The sequence below is a fragment of the Lathyrus oleraceus genome, chromosome 3 (genome assembly GCF_024323335.1).
Source record: "Lathyrus oleraceus cultivar Zhongwan6 chromosome 3, CAAS_Psat_ZW6_1.0, whole genome shotgun sequence".
In the NCBI taxonomy this organism is placed as follows: domain Eukaryota; kingdom Viridiplantae; phylum Streptophyta; class Magnoliopsida; order Fabales; family Fabaceae; genus Lathyrus; species Lathyrus oleraceus.
In genome coordinates, this window is record NC_066581.1 from 263,312,105 (window position 1) to 263,328,118 (window position 16,014).

A 16,014-nucleotide genomic window follows, 5' to 3' on the forward strand; every position below is an offset into this window, starting at 1 on the left:
CACAATCATGTCTCAAAGAAACGGAGAATATCTTCCGAGTGATGGCCTGCACGGAGGTTCGTAAGGTATAATTTGGTACGCATATGCTGTCATAGGAAGCTGAGGATTGGTGGGATAACGTGTGTCAGAGATTGGAAGCTACTAGTGCAGAGACTACTTGGGTTGTGTTCAGAAACAAATTCTTGGAGAAGTATTTCCCCTAGGATGTGAGTGGCAAGAAGAAGATAGATTTCCTTGAGCTGAAGCAAGGGAACATGACTGTAGCAAAGTATGCTGCGAAGTTTGAGGAGTTGGTGAAGTTCTGTCCTTATTATAAAGATGTTACTGCTGAGACTTCCAAGTGTCTCAAGTTTGGGAATGGGCTGAGACCAGAGATCAAATAAGGTGTTAGATACCAACAGATTCATAGGTATGATGAACTAGTGAATAAGAGTAGAATCTACAATGAGGATACCAGAGTCCGATCTGCCCACTATAAGAGTCTTAGTAAGATGAAAGAGAAGAGATAGTTTCGAGGAAAACCTTATCTAACTCACGCGGACAAGGGGAAACAGAAGACTTCGTAGAGAGAAGAAACCAAGTGGAGGAAAAACTCATACTTCAGTTTGGTGCTTTAAGTGTGTTGTTGTGGGACATTGTGCTATCGAGTGTCAGAGTTCTGAGGTTAAATGCTTCAAGTGTGGGAAGACATGTCATAAGGATGTTGATTACAAGGGTAATATTGTGACTGCTATAACTGTGTAGATCAGGGCCACATTAGTACTACTTGTCATAAAACCTAAGAAGGATCGTACTAGAGGAAAAGTTTTTGCCTGGTCGGGTGTAGAAACTACCAGTGATGAAATATTAATTCGAGGTACGTGCTTTATCAATGATATTCCTTTGATTGCTATTATTGATACGGGTGCGACACATTCCTTTATCTCCTTGCATTGTGCTAAGAGATTGAACCTCAAATTGTCGTCTATGAGTGGGAGAATGGTTATTGATACCTCTGTTATGGGTTCAGTAAATACGAATTTGATTTGTTTGAATTGTCCGCTGAGTATTTTTGGTAGAGATTTTGAAATGGATTCGGTTTGTCTTCCATTAGTGAAAATTGATGTTATTCTGGGGATGGATTGGTTGGTGTTCAACCGTGTGCATATCAACTGTTATGCAAGACAATGAGGTTCCCAAAGTTTGTTGAAGATGAACATATGTTTGGAATTCGTACCATTCAATCATATATCAATGTGACATCCTGAAGAACCATATATGAATGTGACACCCTGAAAAACCACCTGATGTACCCATTTACATAGCTCCAATCACTCTCATGTATGGTACTATGTGCCTCCTCCATTACCAGATGACTAAGATAATCATCAAACATGGCATCCATATCTCTATGTGTCATAGAGGGAGGAGTATAGACAACAAGGTGTTTAAGAATAATCTTAGTGTAGCTGAACTACTGCATGACGCGCTCAGGCAGATGAGAAAATGTAAGACATAAACCACAAGCCTTCATCCTAGATAGTTGTTAAGCATCCTGAAACCATTCGTCATTAGGCTGATGCAAGCCAGTAATCTTCTGCCCATGGTTAATGAATTTCAGCGAATCACAGTCTTGTAGAAAAATAAAGCACCGTTAGAAACTTGTAATATAATAATAAACGTAATTTAAAAAGAATGAATCCAACTAATTTTACCTCTTTGTCCCATATATGTCTGGCAATATGGTCAGAGTAAAGAGGAAACTGTGACCATTCTAACAAGCCACCTCCAAATACCTGAGGTGACACTGACTCATCAACCTCATTAGCTTGAGATCCCTCTAGTGTCTAGAGTGGCACTAGTGACCGGGGTGACACTGGTGCCTCAGGTATCTCTGGTGACTCGGGTATCTCTAGCGTCTGAATAAGTGAAATTTGTCGTCTACGGGAAGATGTAGGCAGTGATGTGTCACTAGGTGACACCAATCTCCTACGAGAAGAAGAATGTGGAGATATATGAGTCCTAGAAGTCAAAAAAAATTACAATAATAAAAAACTTACAAGAAGTAAGGAATCATTGAAGTTGATGTAGTTGAATGAACTCTTTGATATTGTCCGATGATGATTGAAGAAGCTTTGATGTTGCTTGATTGATTTTGAGACAATGTGATTTTGAGAGAGTTTTAGAGAAATCTTAATTTTTTAACAAGTGAGAAAGAAGAAGGATTTTGACACCTTATCAATAAGCCGCGATCGGAGATGCATCTCCGTAATGTTTACGAAGATACATTTATGTGTTTATTTACATTTATTCAAATTTTTATTAATTTAAGATGCGTCTGAAGATGCATTTTCAAATCTAAAGATATTTTTATATTAATAATAGATAGAGGGTATTAAAAATATTTCTATTAAAAAGTCTGAATTATGCATTAATGCAGAACATTTTAAACAAAGCGGACTAGCCCATATACTTAAGTCTAAGACTAGTGTTTTCATTTCAAAGTTATATAGCTATTAGAATCTAAGATTTATCCAACATGTTTAAATACCTAAAACACATATTTTAGTGAAGTCTTCTAAAATAAAAAATAACACAGACATATAAAAATAAAACCAAAACAAAAATAAAATTTGAAAATCACAAGAGTAGAATCCAAGACAAAAGGTATATAATAGCTTACCAAAAATAAGCTATGGAAATTGAAGAAGGTTTAGATACTAGAGAGTTAGAATGGAAGAAAATAAGAACAAGATTTATGATGGAACTGAAGAAAGTAGTTACTATAGGTGCACCAAAGGTGGCCTCGTCTATGTTGCAAAATCTTCTGCAAGTACTATCGGTGATTATGGTTGGACATCTTAATCAGTTGTCTCTTTCAAGTGTTTCCATTGCTACATCTATCACTAATGTTTTTGGCTTTAGTATTTTGGTAAGTTCTTTATCATCATTTAATTTGCATTGCCTTAGAATATTCCATCTAACGACTGTGTTGTACTCTTCTAATTTAAGTTTTATTGATCATTGTCTCCAAGGCCACTTATCATCCTTTATTTGCTCCATTTTTATTGAAGGTTAGCTTTGAGAATTTGTTTTGAGTAAAATGAAGGAAAAAAGAAAGAATAAATGGCCCTCTGCTTGAATGAGAGTTTTTTTTTTTTATGAATACAAAATATTTTTAATAAAGAAAAATTCAAAATTTAATGATTTTTTTTTATAATTAATATTATAAAAACTAGTCGTTTATGCACAACTAATTTTTTCTTCAATTATTAATGAAAAATATTGTAATTTAAAAAATAGTATAAGATTATATTGATATGAGTTTTTAATAAGTTGATTTTATTTTATATAAAAAAGTTAGCAACTATTTAATAGTTGGCATAATTAATTATCAAATTTAATTTAATGTTTCGTTAAAATATATTATAAATTAGTCCCTTAACTTCATTTGTTATCCTATTTGATTTCTTCCGTCAATTTTTGATAAAAAAATATCATGTTCTAATAATGTGGTGTGACAACAAGATAATTTTACAAATCTGGATCAATCTATGTAGTTAAAAACAAATATACTATTTAATTTGCATAGGTTTTGTTTTCGAAGGTTAAAACAAAATCTATGCATTTTAAATATTTTATCACTTTTTAATAACATATATTGATTCAGATTTATACCAATGCCTTATTATCATGCCATGTCCCTATAACTTAACGTTTTTTTTATCAGAAATTGACCGAATGAGACAAATAAGATAATAGAATTGAAGTTAAACAATTAATTTATAACGTTTTTTATTAAGAGACTAAAACGAAACATTAATTAAATTAAATTAAATAACTATAACATAATATATATATATATATATAATATATATATATATATATATATATATATATATATATATATATATATATATATATATATATATATATATATATATATATATATATATATATAATAAAGCAACTTTACTAACATTGGTAGAATGTATTTATTACATTATTTATTCTAATCTCTGTCAATTTACAAAGTCACAGTCATTCAAATATAATAAATAATACAGGGTGAGAGGTGTAAGAGTTAGTTACACTTATGCATGTATGTGTATGGTGGTTCACTCATATTGACATACATCAATGTATATGTAAAGTTATATAATTGGTTGCCACAACTAGCCTCTTAATACTCCCTAATAAGCTCATGGGGGACGGAGAGTGACGACTTTAAGTTTGACGCGAGACTCTTGAAAAACAACAGTTCTGAAAAGCTTGGTAAGAGGATCTCCACGTTGGAGAGAGCTTGGAACATGTTGAATATTCAAGAGCTTTGAAATAACACGTTCACAAACAAAGTGAATGTCTAACTCAATGTGTTTGGTTCGAGCATGGAGAACTAGATTATGTGACACCATAACTACGCTGAGATTATCACACAGTAGGATATGAGATTGAAATGGCACGTGAAGTTCTTGCATAAGCGACTCAAGCCAAAGAAACTCAGACGTAGTATGTGCAAGAGCACGATATTCGACCTCCGTGCTAGAAAGAGCAACCAAATGTTGCTTCTTCGAGCTCCACGAAACAAGATTCAGAATAAGATAGATACATGAGCCAGATGTGGAGTGCTTATCAACGGAGTCACTTGTCCAATCAAAATCGCTATAGGCATGAAGTGAAAGCTTGCACGAGGGTGGTGCTGGAGAAATGAGAAATCCATGATAAAGAGTGCCACTAAGGTAGCACAAAACGCGTTTAAAAGATGCCCAATGAGAGTCAAGAGAGGAGGCCATGTATTGACATGCTTTTTTAACACAAAAAGTAATATCAGGGCAAGTAAGAGTAACATACTGAAGTGCACCAACCATGGATCGATACATGAATGGATCATGAAAAGAAGAAGATCCATGTTTGTTGAGTTTGCACATGCTAAGCATGCGATTGGGAACAACATTGGCATTGCTCATATTGACTTTAGCAAGCATATGACAAATATATTTAGATTGAGTGAGTGTAAGATTTCTTATAGCTAAACACATAATCTCAATGCCCATGAAATACTTACGTGATCCCAACCTCTTAGTAGTAAACTTAGTATGCATGGAGTCGTTGAGCTTGTGAATAAGCAAGAAGGGAGACCCTGTGATCAGAATATCGTCCACATATACTAAGGTATAAAGAGTAACATCTTGATGAGAATATATGAAAAGAGTGTGACCACATTTATTGTGATTAAAACCAAACTGAACCAGAGCATGAGTTAGCTTCTCATATCAGGCACAAGGTGCTTGTTTGAGCGCATAAAGCGCCTTCTGCAATTTGCAAACTAGAGATGGATCCTGCTGCTCAAAATCGAGAGGTCGAACCATGTAAATATCTTCATTAAAGGAGCCATTTAAAAAAGCATTGTTGATATCAATTTGTTGAAGCTCCCATTTGTGAGTAAGAGCTAAAGTGAGAATAACTCGAATTGTTACATGTTTAACAACTGGAGAAATGTCTCATTGAAATCACAATCAAACTACTGATGAAATCCCTTAGCAACCATACGAGCTTTGTACTTTTCCACTGAACCATCAGGATTTTCTTTAACCTTGAAAACCCACCAGCATCTCGTGCGTTTTTCGATTTGGTGGAAGAGTGGTATGTGACCATGTCTGATTTTTCAGCAAAGTTTCATACTCAAGTCTCATTGCCTCGAGCCTGTGTAGATTGGAGAGAGCTTGTTTGACGGAAGTATATTCAACATGGGAAAGAAGAGCCTTAGGCTTGGTGTGGCTTGTCTTGGCACGGGTTAACATGGGATGTGCATTAAGTTGTTAAACTCGAGGAAGAGAGGAAGAAGGATTACTATGTGATTCTGACTTAGTCGAGGGGCCCATGGTAGAACCCTGAGGAGAAATAAGAGTGATCAAGGGTGACATAAGACTAGGTACAGGTAAAGAAGATGAAGTAGTGAGAGCAACTTGCAAATAGTGGGACGACAATGCCTCATGAGCTGACTCTTGAGTTGTACTTGGGACTAAAGACTCAATCGAAGGAAAAGGAATGTACTTGGTCGTAGTCAAAATTGAAGGAAAAAAATGAACTTAGTGTGACCGTTTTGATCAGATCGTTCACAACTGGAAGAGAGAAACAATTTTGGATAAGGAACGACGTCCTCATAAAAAATAATGTATTTGGAAATATAAATTTGATCGGACCTTCTTAGACACATGTAACTCTTATCTTGAGAAGAAACCCTTAAGTACACACACTCATGACTCCTAAATTCCAACTTATGTTTTTTGTAAGAACAATTTAATGGAAAACACAAGGATCCAAACACTTTGAGAGTGTCATATCAAGGATACTCGCGATACAAGGTAAAGAACGGGGACTGAACACAAACGAGGCCCACAGTAGGGAATCGATTAATCACATGACCTGTAGATGCAAAACTATGTTCCTAAAAATGAAGAGAAATGGAAGCATGAGATAATAAGGTAATGCTCATTTCGAAAATATGTTTGTCATACCCCAATTTTGACTCTGAATCGCCGAATCAATGCATTCATCGAATCATTAGTATCATATGCATATCGTAACATGCATTTTGTCTCGCACAATGTCCAAATTGTCAGTCAGAATATTTTTTTCTGATTTACAGACAGAACAGTCAAACTGGATCTTAACTGTGCGTAAAATCAATGGACGAACAATTTCAAAATTGAGCTTCCAAACGTCAATTATATTAATATACATTTCACGTAGTTTAATCTGGCGTGCTCGTTTTTTTTACTATTGTTTCAGTCGCATTTTGATTAGTCTGAGCCTTTTAACCGGTCAAAATTTATTTCAAAATTAAATCAAACGTTGTATATTTCCGAGAAGTTTATTTCACGCTGATCATTTTGGTGCAGTCAATTTATTTTTTGAGGCATTTTTGCGTCCGACTTTTATTTATTTTGTGTCTTTTTATTATTGCATTTTTGTCAAAGTGTCTAGAAAAATTAAATAGAATTATTGTTTTTTTTAATTCTATTTTTATTTTAATTATTTTTTAGTATTTAATTTTATTTAGTTTTAGTTAATACTATTTAATTTTGTCTCGAAAATAAACACCAAGGATATTTATGAATTTTAAAAATTATTAAAAACCCTAAAGTGAGATGTATATATATTAGTGATGCAGAGAGTGAGTGGAAAAAGCGGAAAAAAACACAAAACGGCTGGTCAATACCGATTCTTCGTGTAAAAGATTATTGGTGTCACTAGCTTTAATCTCATGTTTTGGGTTTGTTTGTATTTTATTGTTATTTAACGTCACTATATGCTTGGATCTCATTCTTTGATTTCACAATTTGTTGATCTCCCGTTTGTTTTCTAATAACACTTAACTTACCATTCTTTTACACACACATTGTACATTTACAAAAATATAATATGTTATGATGATAGAATTTATATTTGTGTTTTACAGGGTGGGATGCCGGTATATGTATGCGATTGTGAAATCATATCACCAGTTTTTTTTATACATACTTTTCTAACCTTTTTAAAATCATATATATATATATATATATATATATATATATATATATATATATATATATATATTTGGTGTGTTAATGCTATTTTTATTCATATTTCAGTTATATTTGTTCGGATCGAATCATGTCGATACGCTGGTCGCATATTTGTATACATGTTGCGTCACATTTGTGTTAGTTCGATTCAGTTGCAATGATCTCATTCTTGCGTTAGCAATACTGTTGGTTTTTTTGAGCATGTTAAATTTAATTTTTCTTTGTGTTTCTTTTTGATAAATTTAGATCCGCACGATTTTTGTCCATATTTCAATTATCACGTTAAGTGTAGCAAGCTATTGGTTGATTTTATCAGTTTATGTGCGGTATTTTTAATTGTTTATCGTTGTGTTTCGATTTTGTACACGCATCTGATGGTTTAGCATAGCGGCAATCCGCTTCTTTTTTGTGCGCTTACCAATTCGCGTTTCGATTTTCAACTTTTATGATATTATAGTTTCTCTATGTGATTTGCGATGACCGCTTAACGCGTTAGCAATTTGTGATTTTTCATTTGTGTTAAGAACAACGATCCAACATCATTATGTTTATATCAAATTAAACTTCTCTTGGTAGCCTTGCACGCCTTCGCGTGCGCGACTTTGATTCGCGTCTTTGCGTCATGATTTTAATTCGTGCACTTTTCTTTTCACCTTACTTTTTTCTATCAATTTGTTGTGAATGTGTGATGTAAATATTGTGTGTGCTCTTGTATTTTTGTACTTTTATCATTGTTGAATTCACATCCCTTTGCGATCCAATTAGCACCCTTCGTGTTACCATTTGTATCCATCATATTTAACCATCGAATTCAGTTCATTTCTAATCATCTATCCAAAATCATTTTCAAAATTATTTTACAGGGCAAGTCAAAAGCTTGATCCAATGTCAAGCTATTTCAAAATCATCTCAAAACCAACCCATTTGAAACTCTTCTTTTCAAATGATTCTCACTATCTCAATTTATCAACCATCCACATTCAAAGCATTTTTCAAACCCTTAAACCACTTAAACCTTTTTTATAACCATAAACAAACCTCGATCAACATCGAGTGCATTTTGCCAATCAAACTTCAAAATACTTAAAAATATTCAAAACACTTTTTTTAATAAAGCTGGAAACAGGACGGGGTGAATACCACGAGCTCCTGAGACTAGGATTCGAGATGGATACCTCGCTAATCCAAGCTCTTGCCATCGCCAAAATTACATCAAACTCATTCAAACTTTTTTTTGCCTTTTGGCACAACCTAAGAAAACCTTTTCAAAAACGAAAGATATTTTGTCTTAAGATGATACAAAATAATGTTTCATCCACAACTGTTGAGTTGAGATAAGTGACGTGAATGCGATTTATAAATCCATTCAATGTGGTGCAAACGTCCGCTCCTCACTTCTTTTGGGTAAAATAATGTTTTCCGTCGATTAATACAAGATAGCTTCCGCTAAAATTGACAAACAAACAAACTATCCAGAACTACGTATGCCTTGACTTCTCTTTTGAGATACGTAGGAGCAAGATTGCGAAATATTGTCAGGCCCACTAATAAAAAAATAAACCTTTTATCCTCTTCTTTCCCCTCTCAATAACTCGAGAAGCCTAATTTATAAACAAACACTAACATGTACAATTAACCAAATGGTTCCCGTTGAGTACAACGAACGTGAGGGGTGCTAATACCTTCCCCTTGCATAACCAACTCCCGAATCTTGATATTGGTTGTGATGATCACATCCTTGTCCTTATTTTAGGGGTTTTATTAAAAAATTTATCTTTCCTTATATGGGAATAAATAAAGATCGATGGCGACTCTGTTAAGTTCATCACGCGAGCGTGCGATTGTGCTTCGTGAGGTCGTTCTTATTTTTCGAGGTACGACATATGTGCTTGCATTAGACTGTATCATTTTGATGAGATGTGTGAGGAGATGTGAGCCTATTAGATACACCTAACTTAGTTAAATACTTGGTGAAAGGTCGAAATTCCCCCCCCCATTATAGGATTGAATAACTTTAATGGCAGTGTTAAATTGAGTTTGAACAAACATGTGAAATAATTTGAAGGTATGAAGTGTTTCCAACTTGTTTTTAAGAAAATTTATCCAAGTGTACTTGGAATAATAATCGACAAACACAACATAGTAAAGAAGGCCATAAGTCGAAGGGAAGGGTGCATGACCCAAAAGATTCATGTGCACTAATTCAAAGGGAGAGTTATACAATATTATAGATGCAGGAGCATACAACCGATGGGATTTTCCAATACAACAAGATTTACATGACCTAGTAAAAAATGATGTGGAACCTTGTTTTGCAGGTGATATGCTTTTAACAAGGACATCAACTTTATAGGATGACAACTAATGTCTTGTGATAAGTCAAGCATGAACAGTTAAGTGGATAAAGATGAAAATCTAATCATTAGGGTTTGATGAACTTGACTATCTAATGATGGCAATAAAATAGAATGTAATCTAAACCCTCATCTCAAGATACTCAAGAAAGTGCCCACACAAGTGAAGTATCTGGAAAGTTATGAAGTACTGGAGAATCCTCCTAATTTAGTAGTGATTGATCCTGTTGTAAAAGCTTAAGGACTTTATCGTAAAAACGCATGCTACACACACTAAAATGATTTTCAAAATATTTTACAAAATTAAAATACCTTCAAAAATATCTTGAAGTTTTTCTAGACGAATTAGGAACTGTCAAAATAGATATAGGTAAAATTTGACTTATCTAATCGATTGAGACATTTGTCTAATCGATTAACTCAGTTCAAAATTGAGCCACAAGTGATTGGAACAATGGCTTAATGATGTGCAACGACTATATATCTTTTCATTCCTTTTATAAACTTACAATCGATTGTATTTCAAACTTCTAATCGATTGTGAATATGAGTCAATCGATTAGAATGTCATAACAAGCTTTTATTGAAATTTTCCTTTTGAGTCAACATCTGACCTATAAATAGAGGTCTTTTTTCTCATTTCATTTCATCCAGAATCGTATTTTGACACACCTCTCTCACTCTTTATCTCTCTCTCTCTCTCTAAAGTTCTATTTAACTTTCTCTCACTAATGTTTTAGCCTAAATGCTTTTGTGAGAAAAGTCCTTTTTATGAGTGAGAATATCATTGTAATTCTAGAAATGGTAAAATTGTAAATTCACAAAGGGAATATTTTGTATACACCTAGATTGAATATTATCCATTTAGGGATTTGTTTGGGTAAGAAGCTAAACCCGTAAAAAGATTTGGTTTGAGATTGTGTGATTCAGTCCTATTTTAGGTTGGAGATCAACCCGGTATTAAAACCAAAGATATGTTGAAGCTCAACCCGAAAATAAAAGCTCATAGGTTTGAGATCATCCTAGTGTCAAAATCTCACAGGTTATTGGTTATCATGTGTAAAACCAAGGTTTAAGGAATTTGAAGAATAACCGCTCCAAGGTCCTCGTTTGTGAAGAAAGCATTGACTGCTTGGATTCACTGTTCGGAAGAAAAGATTCAAACTGCTATATCCCGAAGTCTTGTATCATTTGGTTGGAGGTCAACCATCATTTCCTTGTATAAAGGGGTTCGTTAGTCTTTCATACTAAAAGCTCTAAATTTTTTTTGGATACTCTCAAGATCAATCATTTGGGGAGATGAGTGTGTCGTTTTACTGTTTAACCGAACCTCTATATATTGTGGTGTTCATCTTTTTCCCTTAACTTTTTTAATTTCTGCATTTTATTTTCTGTCTTTTATTTTTCCGTTGCTAAGTTTTTCAAAAATATATTTAAACTCGAATTTTATCTCACAAAGTTTTTCAAAACAACGTTTTTCCAAACCACACAATTCACCTTTGGACTGATAGTCACTAGTCCGATTTATCATATTCATCAAGTAAATGATGTAGTAATAGATAAATCAGATTCTCTTTACCGAAGAAGAAAAGAGAAAAATAGAAATGAATCTTAAATCAAATTCTTTTATAAGTTAGAATTAGACAACTAAGTTTTTTTTTAAACCCCATCCGTCTTTGTATCTTTTGATTTTGAGATGATAATATTTAAAAGAAAATTATATATATATATATATATATATATATATATATATATATATATATATATATATATATTATATATATATAAAATAGTTAATTTCAACCATATTTAATCTTATGTATAATAATTAGTTTCAATAATCAATTCACCAACTGAAAATTAAAATTTAAGAACTCAAATCACAATCACCGAAAAAAACAATTTAAAATCAAGATGAGATAAGAAGAGAGATGGAAAATTGTACATTTTGAAAACTAAATATTCATTTAACTTTCAAATAATAATTTTATTTAGAGATTAATTAGTATGCTTTGATAATGTAATTTTTTTTACATGATTAACCGACACTATAAATTACACACTCTATTTCACTTAAATTCTTTTATTTATAGATTAAAACAATTTTTTGTTTCTATTTATTTATTTCATTGCTTATTAGTGATAATTGTAGTGGTGGTGAGGCTGCCGGCCGCCGGTACCTATGACGACCATCCACCATGACTGGTAGAGTGTCAAATAGGTGTATCTATTTAATGAATGTTCATCTATATCTGAACAAAAACAATCTGTAAAGGAGTAAGGTATATGAAGGAAGAGGATGACAGTGTGGAAGAGAAACAAGATGAGTCTTTGTTTCTTCCTGTTGTTGCTAAGGTCACAAGGGAAGAAGAAATAAAGGAAGGAAGTTTTGTATTCCATGGAAAATAGCCAATGTCGCTAAGCTGTTTGACAAAAGGTTAAGCTTTCAATTCAAAGCAATCGGCCTTTTGATTCATTATATATTTTGTGGACTTCAATAACAACATTATATTTTCTTTATTTCATTTTCATCATACTTCTACTAATATGAATTTGCAACATATCTAAATAAATTGTTTGCAACGTGCATGACTCTTTCAGTTATTGTGCAGTCAGGGATGGCTGGTGGAATGGAAACTTTATGTGGTCAAGCTTTTGGAGCAGGCCAATTTGAAAAACTGGGAATATATACATACACTGCAGTAATATCCCCAGCCATGGTCTGTGTACCAATTACAGTTGTATGGATTTTTTTGGATAAATCTTAATTTTAATTGGCCAAGATCCTGAGATCTCCATTGAAGCACGTACATACGCTCTTTGGATGATACCAGCACTATTTGGCTCAGCAATTCTCAAACCCCTAACACGTTTTGTCTTCATCCAGAGCGTCCTTTCTCCTATGATTATAAGCTCCTTAATAGGTTTGTTCTTCCATGGAGTAACCTCTTGGGTCTTAGTATTTAAACTGGCGTTGGGATCTGTTGGCACGGCAATTGCCTTCAGCTCAGGAGTCTGGTTGAATGTGGTATTACTTCTGTGCTTGGTCAAGTATTCTTCTGCTTGTGAGATAACGCGTGTACCTTTTTCCAAGAAAGCTTTCCTTGGATTTAAAAAATTCTATGTCCTTGCTGTTGCTTTTCTGCTGCTATGGTTTGGTAACTATTTCTTATTCCTGTCTTTTTCTTTTCTCATTAATTAAAACAACTCATGAATATTACTCTCAAACTTTTAATATTTTTCAGCACAACTATTCATGATTTAGCCAACATGGTTACTTGTTTTACCACATATATATACACGTCTGTCTTCTTTCAGTCTCAAATGGTGGGCATGTGAGGTGATTTTTTTGCTAGCTGGACTACTTCCTAGTCCGGAGCTGGAGACATCAGTTCTCTCTATATGGTAACATATTTTGATTTCAGGATATGCTTACTCAAGTTTTTATTATTTTCTATATAATTACATCAAGCAATATATTATACTTTAGGAGAAAATTAAACCACTAATCTCTAACTTTCTCATGGTTTTCTTATCAGCTTCACTATCCCTACACTGCACTTCACTATATCTTTTGACAGTGCGGTTGTTCATTATGTGGCTGTTATGACCCTTTTCTGTGTGCGTCACTATTTACAGATAGTTTACAGGCTGTTCTTCTTTACACTCCTTTTGCTATATCTTATTATGTTGTAGACTTCTATCAATACTATTATTTGTTCCGTTATGGAACCAAATTGTTCAGTAAACGGTGAAATAAGATCTTGGTACAGCGGAGCAAACTTCTGATTTGACGGAGAGGGGCTGACCTACAAGGTTAGCAAACCAGCATCCAAGTCAGCAAGAGAATTAAAAGTAATGCGAGTGAGAATGAATTTGAATACCTGGAATAACGCGTTTTCCCCTTCATACAGTGAGAGCAATTAAAACCGTTTGCGCAAGGTGAGATGCGTTGTGCGAGTAGCCGTTGGATCTAATCAGATGGTGGCAGGCATGAAAGGCAGAGTTACTTGTTCTTGGATGAATGAATGAGGGATCACCTACTCTATGCGCTTTGTCGCTGGGAGGTGCTCTTGGGCGTTATGCTTTGGGCCTAGCAAACGGCCCAGAACATTATTCAAGCATGTATACAAGTTTATCATTGAGTAATCAACACAAGTGAGTAATCAACACAAGTAACACATGTAATATACATCTATACATTTGAATGTTGTTAAAGTAATATACATTTGGTTGTATGTCAACTACAAGACTTAAACTCTCGTTTCCATCCTGCTGCAAACTGATGAACATATAATCACTCCCTTTCTTTAATAATCAGGGGCTGCTAAAGGAAGTGGGTGGCAACGTGTTGGAGCCTATGTGAATCTTGGAGCTTTTTATCTGGTTGGAATTCCTGTAGGCGTAGTACTGGGCTTCATTGTACATTTCAAGAGTGGGAGCATGGATAGATGCCTAACTATTATCATGTCAAAATAAATTATTTCTTGTACCTTTTATAAATTGTGTTTGTACTGTATTATAAAATTGAATAAATAGTTATAGTACTGCTTATTTAATAAAATTGTGTTTGCGCTTGTTGCGATTGCAGTTATTGAAGTTGTTTGGTGAGGTTTCTAATGTAGAAAGACACATGATTTCAAATTACACCGCAATTGCGGTCCGATGCGGTGAATATCACATCAACAATAATACAGCCACAATTACATTGTGGATCGTAATTTAAAACCATTTTTGTAGCATGCTCTCTAGAACATTTACTCTATTATGGTATCAGAATATATTATTGTTTAGTTTTTCTTTCACTTTCTTTGCTTTTCAATTAAGTACAAGGTGTGTGTGCAAAGAGAAAGAGTGATTCCCATTATTGAATGTGTAAACTCATACAAAGCACAAAATAGCTTCAAAGCTTTATATACAAGAGGATAGAATATAAAACTTGAAGTATTTAGTTAAAACATGACAAAGTCAAGGTTGGAACAGAAAAAAAAGCAATATAGATGTAACTATGCAAGACTAGTTAATTTTTCATGTTAATTAAAATGATTAATGCATGAGAAGGGTGATGGTGACAAGAAGAATAAAGAGCACAAAGGAATGAGATGCTATTGCCTTCCATGCATTTCACCATCTGTGCTCTCTATCTTCTGTCAACAGCATCATCAATGCCTCAACCTCTCATGGCAATTGATTTATATATAGATGAGAAAACACCAAAAAGAAAAATATGACAATATTAAACACAAGATTTAAGAATAGATATATGAAAGATTGAAATTGAAAAGGGAATAGCTAGGTAGATAAAAAAGGGTGTTTCATTTCCTTAGCATTTGTATTGCTGCTAGAGAAAGAACCTTAGAGCTAGTTGTTGATATGGTAATATGTCTCGTACAAGTCTCTATTTATAAGGAAAACTATACAAGTATATGCTTTTATTACTACCTTTATCCACTATTATTATAATATGAAAAATAAATCATTGACCATTTAACTGTTCTGCTGTCACTCATTCCATTTTTGTGTAACTATGAGTTTGTTCTTATTCATTTTTACCCATTAGCATAGCAACTTTGATTAAATATCTCAACGTGAATATTTGAGGAGTTATTTTAAAAATAATTGTAAAATAGATTTTTTTTTTCATTTATTAAAAAGTGTCTGCAAATTACTATTTACAATTTAAAATTTAAAATAGTATTCTTCTTTTAAATGAATATGAATTATTTCTTGTAAATCGTTCGGTAACAATTCTCTCAGGTGATATCCGTAAGGAATAAAGATCCATAATTAGACTTCCACGTTAAAATAATATTCATCTTCCAGGAATAGTTTTGAGATATTGTAGAACATGTTCATAGCTTGCAACTGTCTCACCCTTGGATTATGCATAGATTGGCTGATCACACTGACTGTATATACCGAAATCAATCTAGTATGTATTATGTAAATGAAATTTCTCACTAATCTCTAATATCAACTATTATCAACTTTTGCACTTTTCTGCTTAAGACTTATTTTATGATTTTAATAAATAGAAACACTTGTAGGTTTACATCCCTTCAAAAAGATCAAACACATTTTTTTCCATTGAAGAGAGAATAGAAAAGGGCGTG

At 33.4% G+C, this 16,014-nt stretch overlaps 1 pseudogene; it reads left to right on the forward strand.

The window, feature by feature from the left end:
- Window positions 1–2,674: 2,674 nt before the first annotated feature.
- Window positions 2,675–15,256, forward strand: LOC127130753 (protein DETOXIFICATION 7-like; annotated as a pseudogene).
- The last annotated feature ends 758 nt before the right edge of the window (window positions 15,257–16,014 follow it).